Source organism: Lissotriton helveticus, chromosome 9 (genome assembly GCF_964261635.1).
Source record: "Lissotriton helveticus chromosome 9, aLisHel1.1, whole genome shotgun sequence".
In the NCBI taxonomy this organism is placed as follows: Eukaryota; Metazoa; Chordata; class Amphibia; order Caudata; family Salamandridae; genus Lissotriton; species Lissotriton helveticus.
This window is the reverse complement of record NC_136070.1, coordinates 912,412,400-912,423,870: the sequence shown is the minus strand read 5'-3', so window position 1 is coordinate 912,423,870 and position 11,471 is coordinate 912,412,400.

Here is an 11,471-nt window from a genome sequence, read left to right as displayed (position 1 = left end):
ATATCTTCAACCTGCAAGGTAAAAAGGAACCAAATAGTGGTAATCACAACAAGGCGCCAACTGGCGCCAGAGCCAAGTACATCAGGGGGATTTATTTACAAGGGACAAAAGGTTTGAGTCCATAAGTCCATAGCTGAAATAAAGAAAAATTGTGATTAAGTTAACAGTAGACCTGGGGCCAATCTGACGGGGCCAGCTCTGGCTCTCTTCCTTATGGGGTGGCTGTAATTTCAAAATCCCACATTAGCGCACATACATCTCATGCGTTATAACGCCAATCCCCACCCCTGTAAGGGAAAGAAAACAACAGAGCATCACAGCACATACTAGACAGGAGCACCTGTAAGAAATCAGTACGGCAGGCTCATTTACAAGGGGCATAAACAGGGGGCCTGGAATAACTCATCAGGCCAGCATGGGGATATCAAACATCAGGCAGGAATCATTAATATGCATTGGCATCAGTAACATTAACAACAGGGAGTACCCATAAACATTTCCTATCACCTGGTCACTTGTGCAGGAATAACCATTTTACTAGGGGATGACTAACCATTTCACCAGGCAGGGATGAGCCTCTCTTTACGTACAGCAACCCTAGAAGTATATCCCCCTAAGACTCTAGGTGACATTTCAGTAGGGTGGCAAGAACAACCTGCCATCAGAGGGTAAAACAGCTCCTCCGAGTACTCCATAGGCAATTCCTTACTCATTAACCCTTTTCTTATGGTTAAGAATCACCAGGCAACATGTCTCTTCCCAGGGATAACCCTCCCATTGGGTAAAGCAGTCTGTTCATTCAGCCGCCATAACCAGGATGACCTTTCCTTTAGCAGTCACTGGCGGCGTTTACTCATTCCCGGGGCATTTAGGCCCTTGCCAGTTAACTGGGGGGGGGGGGGCGGACACCGCTCCTGTGTCCCGTTGCCTTCTCCACCCTCCGCTCAGTACATTCAAGGCCCCACTCACCGGGCTCATAGGCTCTGCTTCGGTACTGCCAGTAGCAGCAGCGCTTCACTGGCTTCTAGGCAGAGGCGGGAGCAGGCACCGATCATGTGCCTCGATGTCCCCACCTCCCGAGAGCCGGGCTCCCTCTGGGGCACCCACGAGGGGAATAGACACCCTCGGGCGCCGCAGGACGCACAACGAAGTCCTCCCTCGCAATGCTTCTGTGCCGGCGGGGCTGGCACCGACAGTGTGCCCCGGCCCCGCCTCCTCCACTGGCCCTTCACTTCGGGGCCCAGACCGACGGGGTTGGCTCCCGCTCCGGTCGCTTCTTTACGGGGCTCCCTCCTGATCACGGGGGCCCCGCAACGGTACTTCACCCGGGTCCCCCTCCTACCTCACGGGGACCCGGGGCTTCGATTCGGCTTCTCCCGGCCTTCCCGGCCTACAGCCAATCCCTGCGCGGCCTTCCAGGGTCACGGCCGCGCAGGCCAATACGTGCGCAACGTTGGCGGGGGGGCGGGCCGATGACGCGGCCGGGCCCCCGTCACGCGATGCGGGAGTCGGCGGCCTCAGGGCCTAGCGCGGCCCTCACCTCACATCGGCGGCCCTCTCCTGGCACCGGGGGCCGCCGCGACGATGCCCACAGCAGTGGGGGGTCCCTCAAGCGCCGGGCCGCGGCGGTGAAATCGGCGTCAACAAGGCGCAATCCTCCAGCAGCGCCACAGTCTCCTCGGCGGTAGTAAGGGGTAGGCTCCCTTTTTAATTAATTATATATAGCGCGGACAGCGCGCCAAAACGAGGGAAGGCTCCTCCAGCTCGATTTCCCTCACAGTGCCCTCAGGCCACACGGCGCGATTCTCTTCAGCAGATGGCGCTATTCACAGCGCTCCGCTCCTCCCTCTGCCCACAACCTCAGCTCCTTTCTCAGGCCACGCAGAGGGGGCAGGAAATTAGCTCTTCACCAGCGCTTCCAAATTATAGCGCTTCTTCCAAATTACAGCGCTTGGCAGACAGGCTTTTCAGCACTAGGGGGCCACAACAGTCCCAGGGCCCAGCGCTTTCACAGGGCCTCACAGCACCTCAGCCAGCAACAGTTCTTTTGGGGGGACAGTCTTCCCCATGGTGCTTCAAAGGGGCCACAGCTTCTCAAAGGGGGGTAGACAGTCCCACTCCTCACCTCCTGGGCGCTCCTTCCTCGCAGCACTAGCGTAATACCCGGTCCCCACGGTGTCAGGGACCTGGGTAGGGGCCCTCCCTTGTCAGGGGCCCAGGGGACAGCAGAGTAGGGGGTTTTAGGGGTGCAGGGCCCAGCTCACAGGCCCATGTGGCGGTAGCACCTTATAGCAGGTCCCCTCTCTTTCTTGTCCCAGCGCTGACTGACTCTCTGGTGGCACATCCCTCTTATTTATACCCTCCTCCCAGGCAGTGCCAGAGCCTTCTAGAATGTTGGCAAAACTAGCCTAAACTGGCTCAGGAGAGGGGGTGAGCACCCTGGGTGCCAGGCTTTCCCTCCAAAAGCTAGGGGTAGCTGGGTAATAATAGCTAGACCGCTGACCTATGGCAGTACAGTGGCAAAACCCATGGCCATGGCATCCATTTTAAATACAGTACATTTTAGTCAGGTGCATTTTTAAAATGGGGAAATTTACAAGTGCTCACACCATTACTTGACATTACATTTTTAACAAGGTGTCTCACACCACTCATGGCCTATACAGGTTTAATCCCATGGGGGAGACATTTCAGACAAGGGGGTCAAAAGCGAAACATTTTGGGGGGAAAAGGCCAAGTCCAACACAGCTCCCCCCCAGCCAAAAGCCAGGGTAGAGCGATCAATATCTTGATGGGCTTCCCTGCTTGGGGCGGAAAAAGGTGGACGCAGGCCTGCAACTACAGGAGCACCTGCAGTCCCTTCTCTACTCTGGAACCCAATGGTTCTCTCTCGCAACCCTCCCTTCACCAACAGAACCACCCCACTGGTGTTCCCTAGTGGGATGTGGCCAGGTCTGGCCTCTAGGCCATCCAGAAGTCTCTGGCCCTTGTTCCTTCCTAGAGTGGGAGGCTCTAGCCTCAGGCTTGTGATACTCTTGGACCACTCTCCTCTTTCCAAATTGCCACTGGTCCACCCACCTGGGGTCTACACCCTCAAGCTGACCAGCTCTCAGGGGCGAGGCTCTCCTCCCCCTACCTCTCCTAGGGTTCCGCCATCTCCTTCTCCTGGGGACACCCTCACACAACCACTCTCTCCCCAACCTGGAGTCGAAACCCTCAGGTTGCACCGGTGACAGGGGCGAGTCCTTCCTCTCCCTGCACCCCCTCCCAGAGTTCCGCACCCTCCTAACCGGAGTAGTACCCCTGAGAGTCAATTTTGGGGGGACTCTGAACACAGATGTCCCACCCGCCAGGTCCGGAAAACCCTCAATCTGGCCACCCAACCCGGGATCTGCGCCCTTTGGCTGAGCCGGTGACAGAGGAGAGACCTTGCTCCCTCTGCACCCCCTCCCAGAGTTCCGCACCCTCCCACCGGGAGAAGTACCCCTGGGAGTCAAACTGGTGGGGACCTGGGTTACAGGTACCCCACCATCCAGGACAGGCAACCCCTGAACCTGGAACCCCAGTCCAGGATCTAGACCCCATGACTGGTCAGACCCCCGAACCACTGGAGCTCTGGTTACTGATGCTCCGGGTTCTCCCGACACTAGGGGATCCCCTTCATGAGAAGGCACATCGGGACAGCCTAGACTCCCAACCTGGGGTTCCCTAAAAGAACTCTCCAGGCCCTGTGACTGCAGTTGGGGCATCTCGGGACACCTCCCCGTCTCACTCCCTCTTATAGATGGGATGTGAGGCCCTACAACCCGCCCACTATCCTGGGACCTGAGAACCTACACTGCAACAGATGGTGACGCAGACTTGGGACACAACTCCTCAGCATGTGCTCCCGAATAACGGCATGGCACAGCCCTTCCCAATCCTCTACTGCTCTCCTCACCACCCAATCCTCCAATGCAGTCCAACACTCCTCCTCAAACTCTCCCCAGGACTGGTGGGACAGTTTTCCCCTTCCCCTGAACACTAACCCGTCCCCCTCTTCCTCGGAATCAGGCACGGTCTCCTGGGCATCTGGAATGGGACTCCTTGCACTGGACCTACACTCGCTGCCACCAATGGATCCCACCCTCACTGGTGAATCCAGACTACACAACCCACTCTCAGGGGACAACCTACCCACCTGAGCTGATCTCTCTCTGGCGAAAGCCCTCTCCGCCTCCGCCATCCTCTCCTGTGCTAGGACCATGTCTGTCTCTAGCCTCTGCTGTTGAATCGTCAGCTGCGCTAACTCCATGGCCTGCTCAAATCTGAGCTTCTCCAGCGCTAGCTGATGCTCCCTTTCTTCCCTCCTATCTACCCACTCTTCTGGGGACAGGGAAAGGGATGGGGCAGTGCCCCCGGGACAGGACCCAGTGCGAGACTCCCAATCTACGGTGTCCTCATCAGCTACTGGTGTCTCTGCCCTGTTAAACTCTTCCTCCTCTTCATCGGGGTAATTACCCTCCATGGTTGCAGATTGGGAGCCCTCCCATTGGCTTCTACCGAATCCACCCTTTAAATACTCGGGGGGGTAATCAGACAGGTCCCCACTGATCTTTAAGGGTTCCCCCCTTTTGAGGGCCTCATAAAGAAACAGCTTTCTCCTAATGTTCCCTACTGGGGGTATCCCTCTCTCCGGGAGGAAGTCTATTACCTCCTGTACGGTGTACTCACTCAGTTCCACCTCCTCATAAACCAACCCCATCGTGGTGAGGTTCTCGGGACACACCCACAGTGGAACAAGGGGACACAATTCCACAACAACTCTTTTCAGGAGGAAGCAATACAAAGTCACAATGTTCAGCCAAACAATATTAATCCCCACAAAAAAAGCTCGGATTACATCCAAAGCTCTATTTGCGGTGTAACCCGTGGCCGCTGTGATACTGCGCAAACACAAGTCCTATCCCACCGCTCGCCACCAATGTAAGAAATGGGGGTTACCCAAATCTCAAAGGGGGTAGCATGGCACCGAGCGGGCAGGCCAAACTTCGAGGACATGTGAAGCACTCACGCAGTATCCACAGACGACACACCAATCACACTACAAAAGAGTCACGACACCACCTTTGGTTGGAAAAAGAATAAATTTAGTGATATCTTCAACCTGCAAGGTAAAAAGGAACCAAATAGTGGTAATCACAACAAGGCGCCAACTGGCGCCAGAGCCAAGTACATCAGGGGGATTTATTTACAAGGGACAAAAGGTTTGAGTCCATAAGTCCATAGCTGAAATAAAGAAAAATTGTGATTAAGTTAACAGTAGACCTGGGGCCAATCTGACGGGGCCAGCTTAGGCTCTCTTCCTTATGGGGTGGCTGTAATTTCAAAATCCCACATTAGCGCACATACATCTCATGCGTTATAACGCCAATCCCCACCCCTGTAAGGGAAAGAAAACAACAGAGCATCACAGCACATACTAGACAGGAGCACCTGTAAGAAATCAGTACGGCAGGCTCATTTACAAGGGGCATAAACAGGGGGCCTGGAATAACTCATCAGGCCAGCATGGGGATATCAAACATCAGGCAGGAATCATTAATATGCATTGGCATCAGTAACATTAACAACAGGGAGTACCCATAAACATTTCCTATCACCTGGTCACTTGTGCAGGAATAACCATTTTACTAGGGGATGACTAACCATTTCACCAGGCAGGGATGAGCCTCTCTTTACGTACAGGAACCCTAGAAGTATATCCCCCTAAGACTCTAGGTGACATTTCAGTAGGGTGGCAAGAACAACCTGCCATCAGAGGGTAAAACAGCTCCTCCGAGTACTCCATAGGCAATTCCTTACTCATTAACCCTTTTCTTATGGTTAAGAATCACCAGGCAACATGTCTCTTCCCAGGGATAACCCTCCCATTGGGTAAAGCAGTCTGTTCATTCAGCTGCCATAACCAGGATGACCTTTCCTTTAGCAGTCACTGGCGGCGTTTACTCATTCCCGGGGCATTTAGGCCCTTGCCAGTTAACTGGGGGGGGGGGGGGCGGACACCGCTCCTGTGTTTCCTGTTGCCTTCTCCACCCTCCGCTCAGTACATTCAAGGCCCCACTCACCGGGCTCCTAGGCTCTGCTTCGGTACTGCCAGTAGCAGCAGCGCTTCACTGGCTTCTAGGCAGAGGCAGGAGCAGGCACCGATCATGTGCCTCGATGTCCCCACCTCCCGAGAGCCGGGCTCCCTCTGGGGCACCCACGGGGGGAATAGACGCCCTCGGGCGCCGCGGGACGCACAACGAAGTCCTCCCTCGCGACGCTTCTGTGCCGGCGGGGCTGGCACCGACAGTGTGCCCCGGCCCCGCCTCCTCCACTGGCCCTTCACTTCGGGGCCCAGACCGACGGGGTTGGCTCCCGCTCCGGTCGCTTCTTTACGGGGCTCCCTCCTGACCACGGGGGCCCCGCAACGGTACTTCACCCGGGTCCCCCTTCTACCTCACGGGGACCCGGGGCTTCGATTCGGCTTCTCCCGGCCTTCCCGGCCTACAGCCAATCCCTGCGCGGCCTTCCACGGTCACGGCCGCGCAGGCCAATACGTGCGCAGCGTTGGCGGGGGGCGGGCCGATGACGCGGCCGGGCCCCCGTCACGTGATGCGGGAGTCGGCGGCCTCAGGGCCTAGCGCGGCCCTCACCTCACATCGGCGGCCCTCTCCTGGCACCGGGGGCCGCCGCGACGATGCCCACAGCAGTGGGGGGTCCCTCAAGCGCCGGGCCGCGGCGGTGAAATCGGCGTCAACAAGGCGCAATCCTCCAGCAGCGCCACAGTCTCCTCGGCGGTGGTAAGGGGTAGGCTCCCTTTTTAATTAATTATATATAGCGCAGACAGCGCGCCAAAACGAGGGAAGGCTCCTCCAGCTCGATTTCCCTCACAGTGCCCTCAGGCCACACGGCGCGATTCTCTTCAGCACATGGCGCTATTCACAGCGCTCCGCTCCTCCCTCTGCCCACAACCTCAGCTCCTTTCTCAGGCCACGCAGAGGGGGCAGGAAATTAGCTCTTCACCAGCGCTTCCAAATTATAGCGCTTCTTCCAAATTACAGCGCTTGGCAGACAGGCTTTTCAGCACTAGGGGGCCACAACAGTCCCAGGGCCCAGCGCTTTCACAGGGCCTCACAGCACCTCAGCCAGCAACAGTTCTTTTGGGGGGACAGTCTTCCCCATGGTGCTTCAAAGGGGCCACAGCTTCTCAAAGGGGGGTAGACAGTCCCACTCCTCACCTCCTGGGCGCTCCTTCCTCGCAGCACTAGCGTAATACCCGGTCCCCACGGTGTCAGGGACCTGGGTAGGGGCCCTCCCTTGTCAGGGGCCCAGGGGACAGCAGAGTAGGGGGTTTTAGGGGTGCAGGGCCCAGCTCACAGGCCCATGTGGCGGTAGCACCTTATAGCAGGTCCCCTCTCTTTCTTGTCCCAGCGCTGACTGACTCTCTGGTGGCACATCCCTCTTATTTATACCCTCCTCCCAGGCAGTGCCAGAGCCTTCTAGAATGTTGGCAAAACTAGCCTAAACTGGCTCAGGAGAGGGGGTGAGCACCCTGGGTGCCAGGCTTTCCCTCCAAAAGCTAGGGGTAGCTGGGTAATAATAGCTAGACCGCTGACCTATGGCAGTACAGTGGCAAAACCCATGGCCATGGCATCCATTTTAAATACAGTACATTTTAGTCAGGTGCATTTTTAAAATGGGGAAATTTACAAGTGCTCACACCATTACTTGACATTACATTTTTAACAAGGTGTCTCACACCACTCATGGCCTATACAGGTTTAATCCCATGGGGGACACATTTCAGACAAGGGGGTCAAAAGCGAAATATTTTGGGGGGAAAAGGCCAAGTCCAACAGAGGGCCAGTGTCTGCACCTGATGTGGGTCTGTTGATGTGTGTGCCTGTTGTATCATCACCAGTTCCCATTGACCCCAGTACAGGGAAGGCATTTTGAATTCCCAAGAAGTGGAAAGGCACCCCTCAAACCTCTCCCAACCACAATGTGTTACAGGCCCGCATGACTCCACCTCCACGTGCCACTACACCACCTGGTCCAAACAGTCCTCCAGCTTGCGAAGTCACTGATAGCCCTACATCACCTGGGCCTCTCTCTCCCCAGTCAAGTGTTCCTGCTGTCCCCGACACACAGCTAGCTCCAAGTCAGCCTAACAGCCAAGAGTGAGTGGTAGTCCCCCTCATACACCTGTCTCTCATACAGGTGTACTAGTCTTGCCCATTGTTTACCACCTGGGTGTGTTGCTGCCCATCGAAGGATACAGTCAAGCACACTCACTGTGCAGCTTCTCATGTCCTGACTCTGCACTTTGCCATGCCCATTGGCGTTGTCATTCACTGCTGTTCTGCCCTTGTCTGTGCAGTTTCTCATGTCCTGACTCTGCACTTTGCCATGCCCACTGGCCTTGTCATTCACTGCTGTTCTGCCCTTGTGTGTGCAGCTTCTCATGTCCTGACTCTGCACTTTGCAATGCCCACTGGCCCTGTAGATCTGCTGGGTTGTACTCTCCCCTTTGCCTGGAAACTGGCCCTGTAGCTCTGCTGTGTTGGATTCTCCCCTGTGCCATGGACACTGGCCCTGTTGCTCTGCTGTGTTGTTCTCTCCCCTGTGCCATGGACACGGGAACTGTTGCTCTACTGTGTTGTACTCTCACCTGTGCCATAGACACTGGCCCTGTAGCTCTGCTGTGTTGGAGTCTCCCCTGTGCCATGGACACTGGCCCTGTTGCTCTGCTGTGTTGTACTCTCCCCTGTGCCATGGACACTGGCCCTGTTACTCTGCTGTGTTGTACTCTCACCTGTGCCATGGAGACTGGCCCTGTTGCTCTGCTGTGTTGGAGTCTCGCCTGTGCAGCCTCTCATGTACTTGCTGTGCCACCTGCCATGGACACTGGCCTTCCTCTTTGGAGTTTGCCTGTGCAGATTATCTTGCATTTGATCAGCATTATGTGCCTTGCTCTTGTCTACTGTTGTTCTACTGTCCCGTCTAAGCAATATGTGAATAAAGACAGTTTCTCCTGTTGTCTGTTTTGTCAGTGTCCTTGCTGATTTCAGTTATTTTGGTGTGTGCATTTGGTTGACTGTGCCCCATGCTCTATGTGTCACTTGAACATTGCCAAGCTCTTTGGCCGCATCACATTTTTAAATAGGGGTGACAGGGTCTTCAGTCCATTCAGACACTGATAGTAGTGTTATCTGTGATGGCTATTTTACCTGTCATGCAGTTCTCTTTTTAGTGTTTTGCTATTGTTGGCTACATTGTTCACATGCCAGGTTGGGGACACTGCCAGCACAGGGTGTGATGATGTGCACAGGTTTGCATGCAGGCTGGGCAATGTCATGATGTATGTGTGTTATTCCTTTATGTGTGCCCAGCTATGTATGTGTATGGTCATCTTGTGTTGGCCCTTAGTCCTGATCCCATGGCCTACATGAGATGTGTGCTCTTGGGTAGTCAAGAGGTGTGCAGTGTGAAGGGTGTGACTTTTAAGGGGGTGTGGATGTGTGTGTGCCCCTGGATTGTACAAGACACACACGTATCACCCAGGAGTTGTGTGCCTGTTGTTTGGATTGTTCAGCCCTGTGGATATGGTTGTATGCACATGTGTGAGTTGTTTATTGTGCACGGTGTAATGTGTTGGTGTGTCCCTGCTGTTCTGTCTGACTCCTCCTTGTTGTGTTAGTCACTTACGTGTGTGCAAAGTGTGTGACTTGCACATCAGTGGTGTGTTTGTTTGATCATTTGTATTTGTATTTGTATACGGAATTTATAAAGCGCGAACTGTCGCTCCGAAAGGAGCATCCTGGCGCTGATGCAGTGTACAACACAGTATTAAAGCCTAGATCGCAGTCATTACAAAACTGTCTGACAGACTGTAAATCCAGGTTTTTAATTGGTTCCTGAAGGCATTCTCCTGAGTCAGAAGTCTGATGGTTTTAGGCATGGCATTCCATGCCTTAGAGGCAAGTACAGTGAGGGTCTTACCACCCTTTGTTTTGTAATTAAATCTGGGGATGTTCATTAGATTGCCACCTGACGACCTCAGGCATCTTGAAGGGTTATAACTTACAAAACGTCTCGCCAGATATTTTGGGCCTATATTGTTTAAGGCTCTGAAGGAGGTGAGCAAGATCTTGTAGAGGATTCTCTTATGTAGTGGTAGCCAATGCAAGGTCTTAAGTGTACTGGAAGCCGAAGATCTTCTGGGTAGTTTGAGCACCAATCTCGCAGCTGCGTATTGGACACTTTGAAGTTTTTTTAACGTGGATTTTTTGACACCAGCCATCAGGCCATTGCAGTAATCCAACCGCGATAGTATCAATGCTACTGCCACCGTCTTTCTAGACTCAGTGGGAAGGAATTCAAAAAACTTTTTTAAAGATTTAATAATGCTGAAGCAGCTTCCTGCAGTGTTCCTTACATGCTGGTCGAAACAGAGAGCGGAGTCAAAAAGGACCACTAGATTTCTTGCGGTTTCAACTGATTGGGGTGGGTGTAAAGGATACACGATGATTCTGCAGGAGCGTCAGGAATCCGAAGTATAATCCACAGCCTTCCCCTGCAGCCTTCCGACTCTATCAAGCACTAGAGCACAGGAGGCAAGCCAGGGGAAAACAGGGAGACAAAACAAGGAAAGGTTGGGGGTAACACTTGGGTGTTGAGGGTCTTCAGACTGGTCGTCTCAACCTTCTTGTGGGCTTGGCAATCAAGAGAGACTGTAATGCAAAGAGTTATATTCTTAAATCTGAAGAGGACAATCACATTCCCAATTACACAACATAACCTTTCATACCTAGCTGGTTGTATGTTGATGTCCCTGAATGGATATGGGAGAACCTCTGGAAAGGGATATAACTGGAGCTGCAGTGAAGAAGACAATACCCTCATAAGTCTAATGACCCAATGTATACTTGTGTATTGAGTGACTAACAATATATCCTGCTCACTCTGATCTTCTGTCTTAACTGCCACGAAGCACACCCCAAAGGATTATTTGAATACAAGAATTCGGTTGCCAATATCCTTGATAGTGGGAACAACATCTACAATAAACAAAACAGGGAATCAAACACTTCAATACAGTATTACTGATACCAATTACAATGTGCAGCGCAAGAATGCGCTGTTACCGTGTTTCTGGAACATGTAGCTGTAGCCCAATCCTCACTGGTCCACGCAAGATATCAAGTCCAAAGAGGTGAAGTAATCACCAGAGCTGAATAACCCCAAGGAAATGGTGTAAGAAGGGATAAGGAAAGGCCCTAACTAACTAAGGTCAGAGCACCGGTAACAACCCGGCCGCCAGCGGAGCAGAACCCGGCTGGCAGCGGAGCAACCCGGTGTGGTAGGAAAAAAGGAAGGGTGAAGGTTTGCCCGGCCCGTCAGCGGAGCAAAACCCGGCTGACAAGCGGAGCGGAAATGAGGCCAAC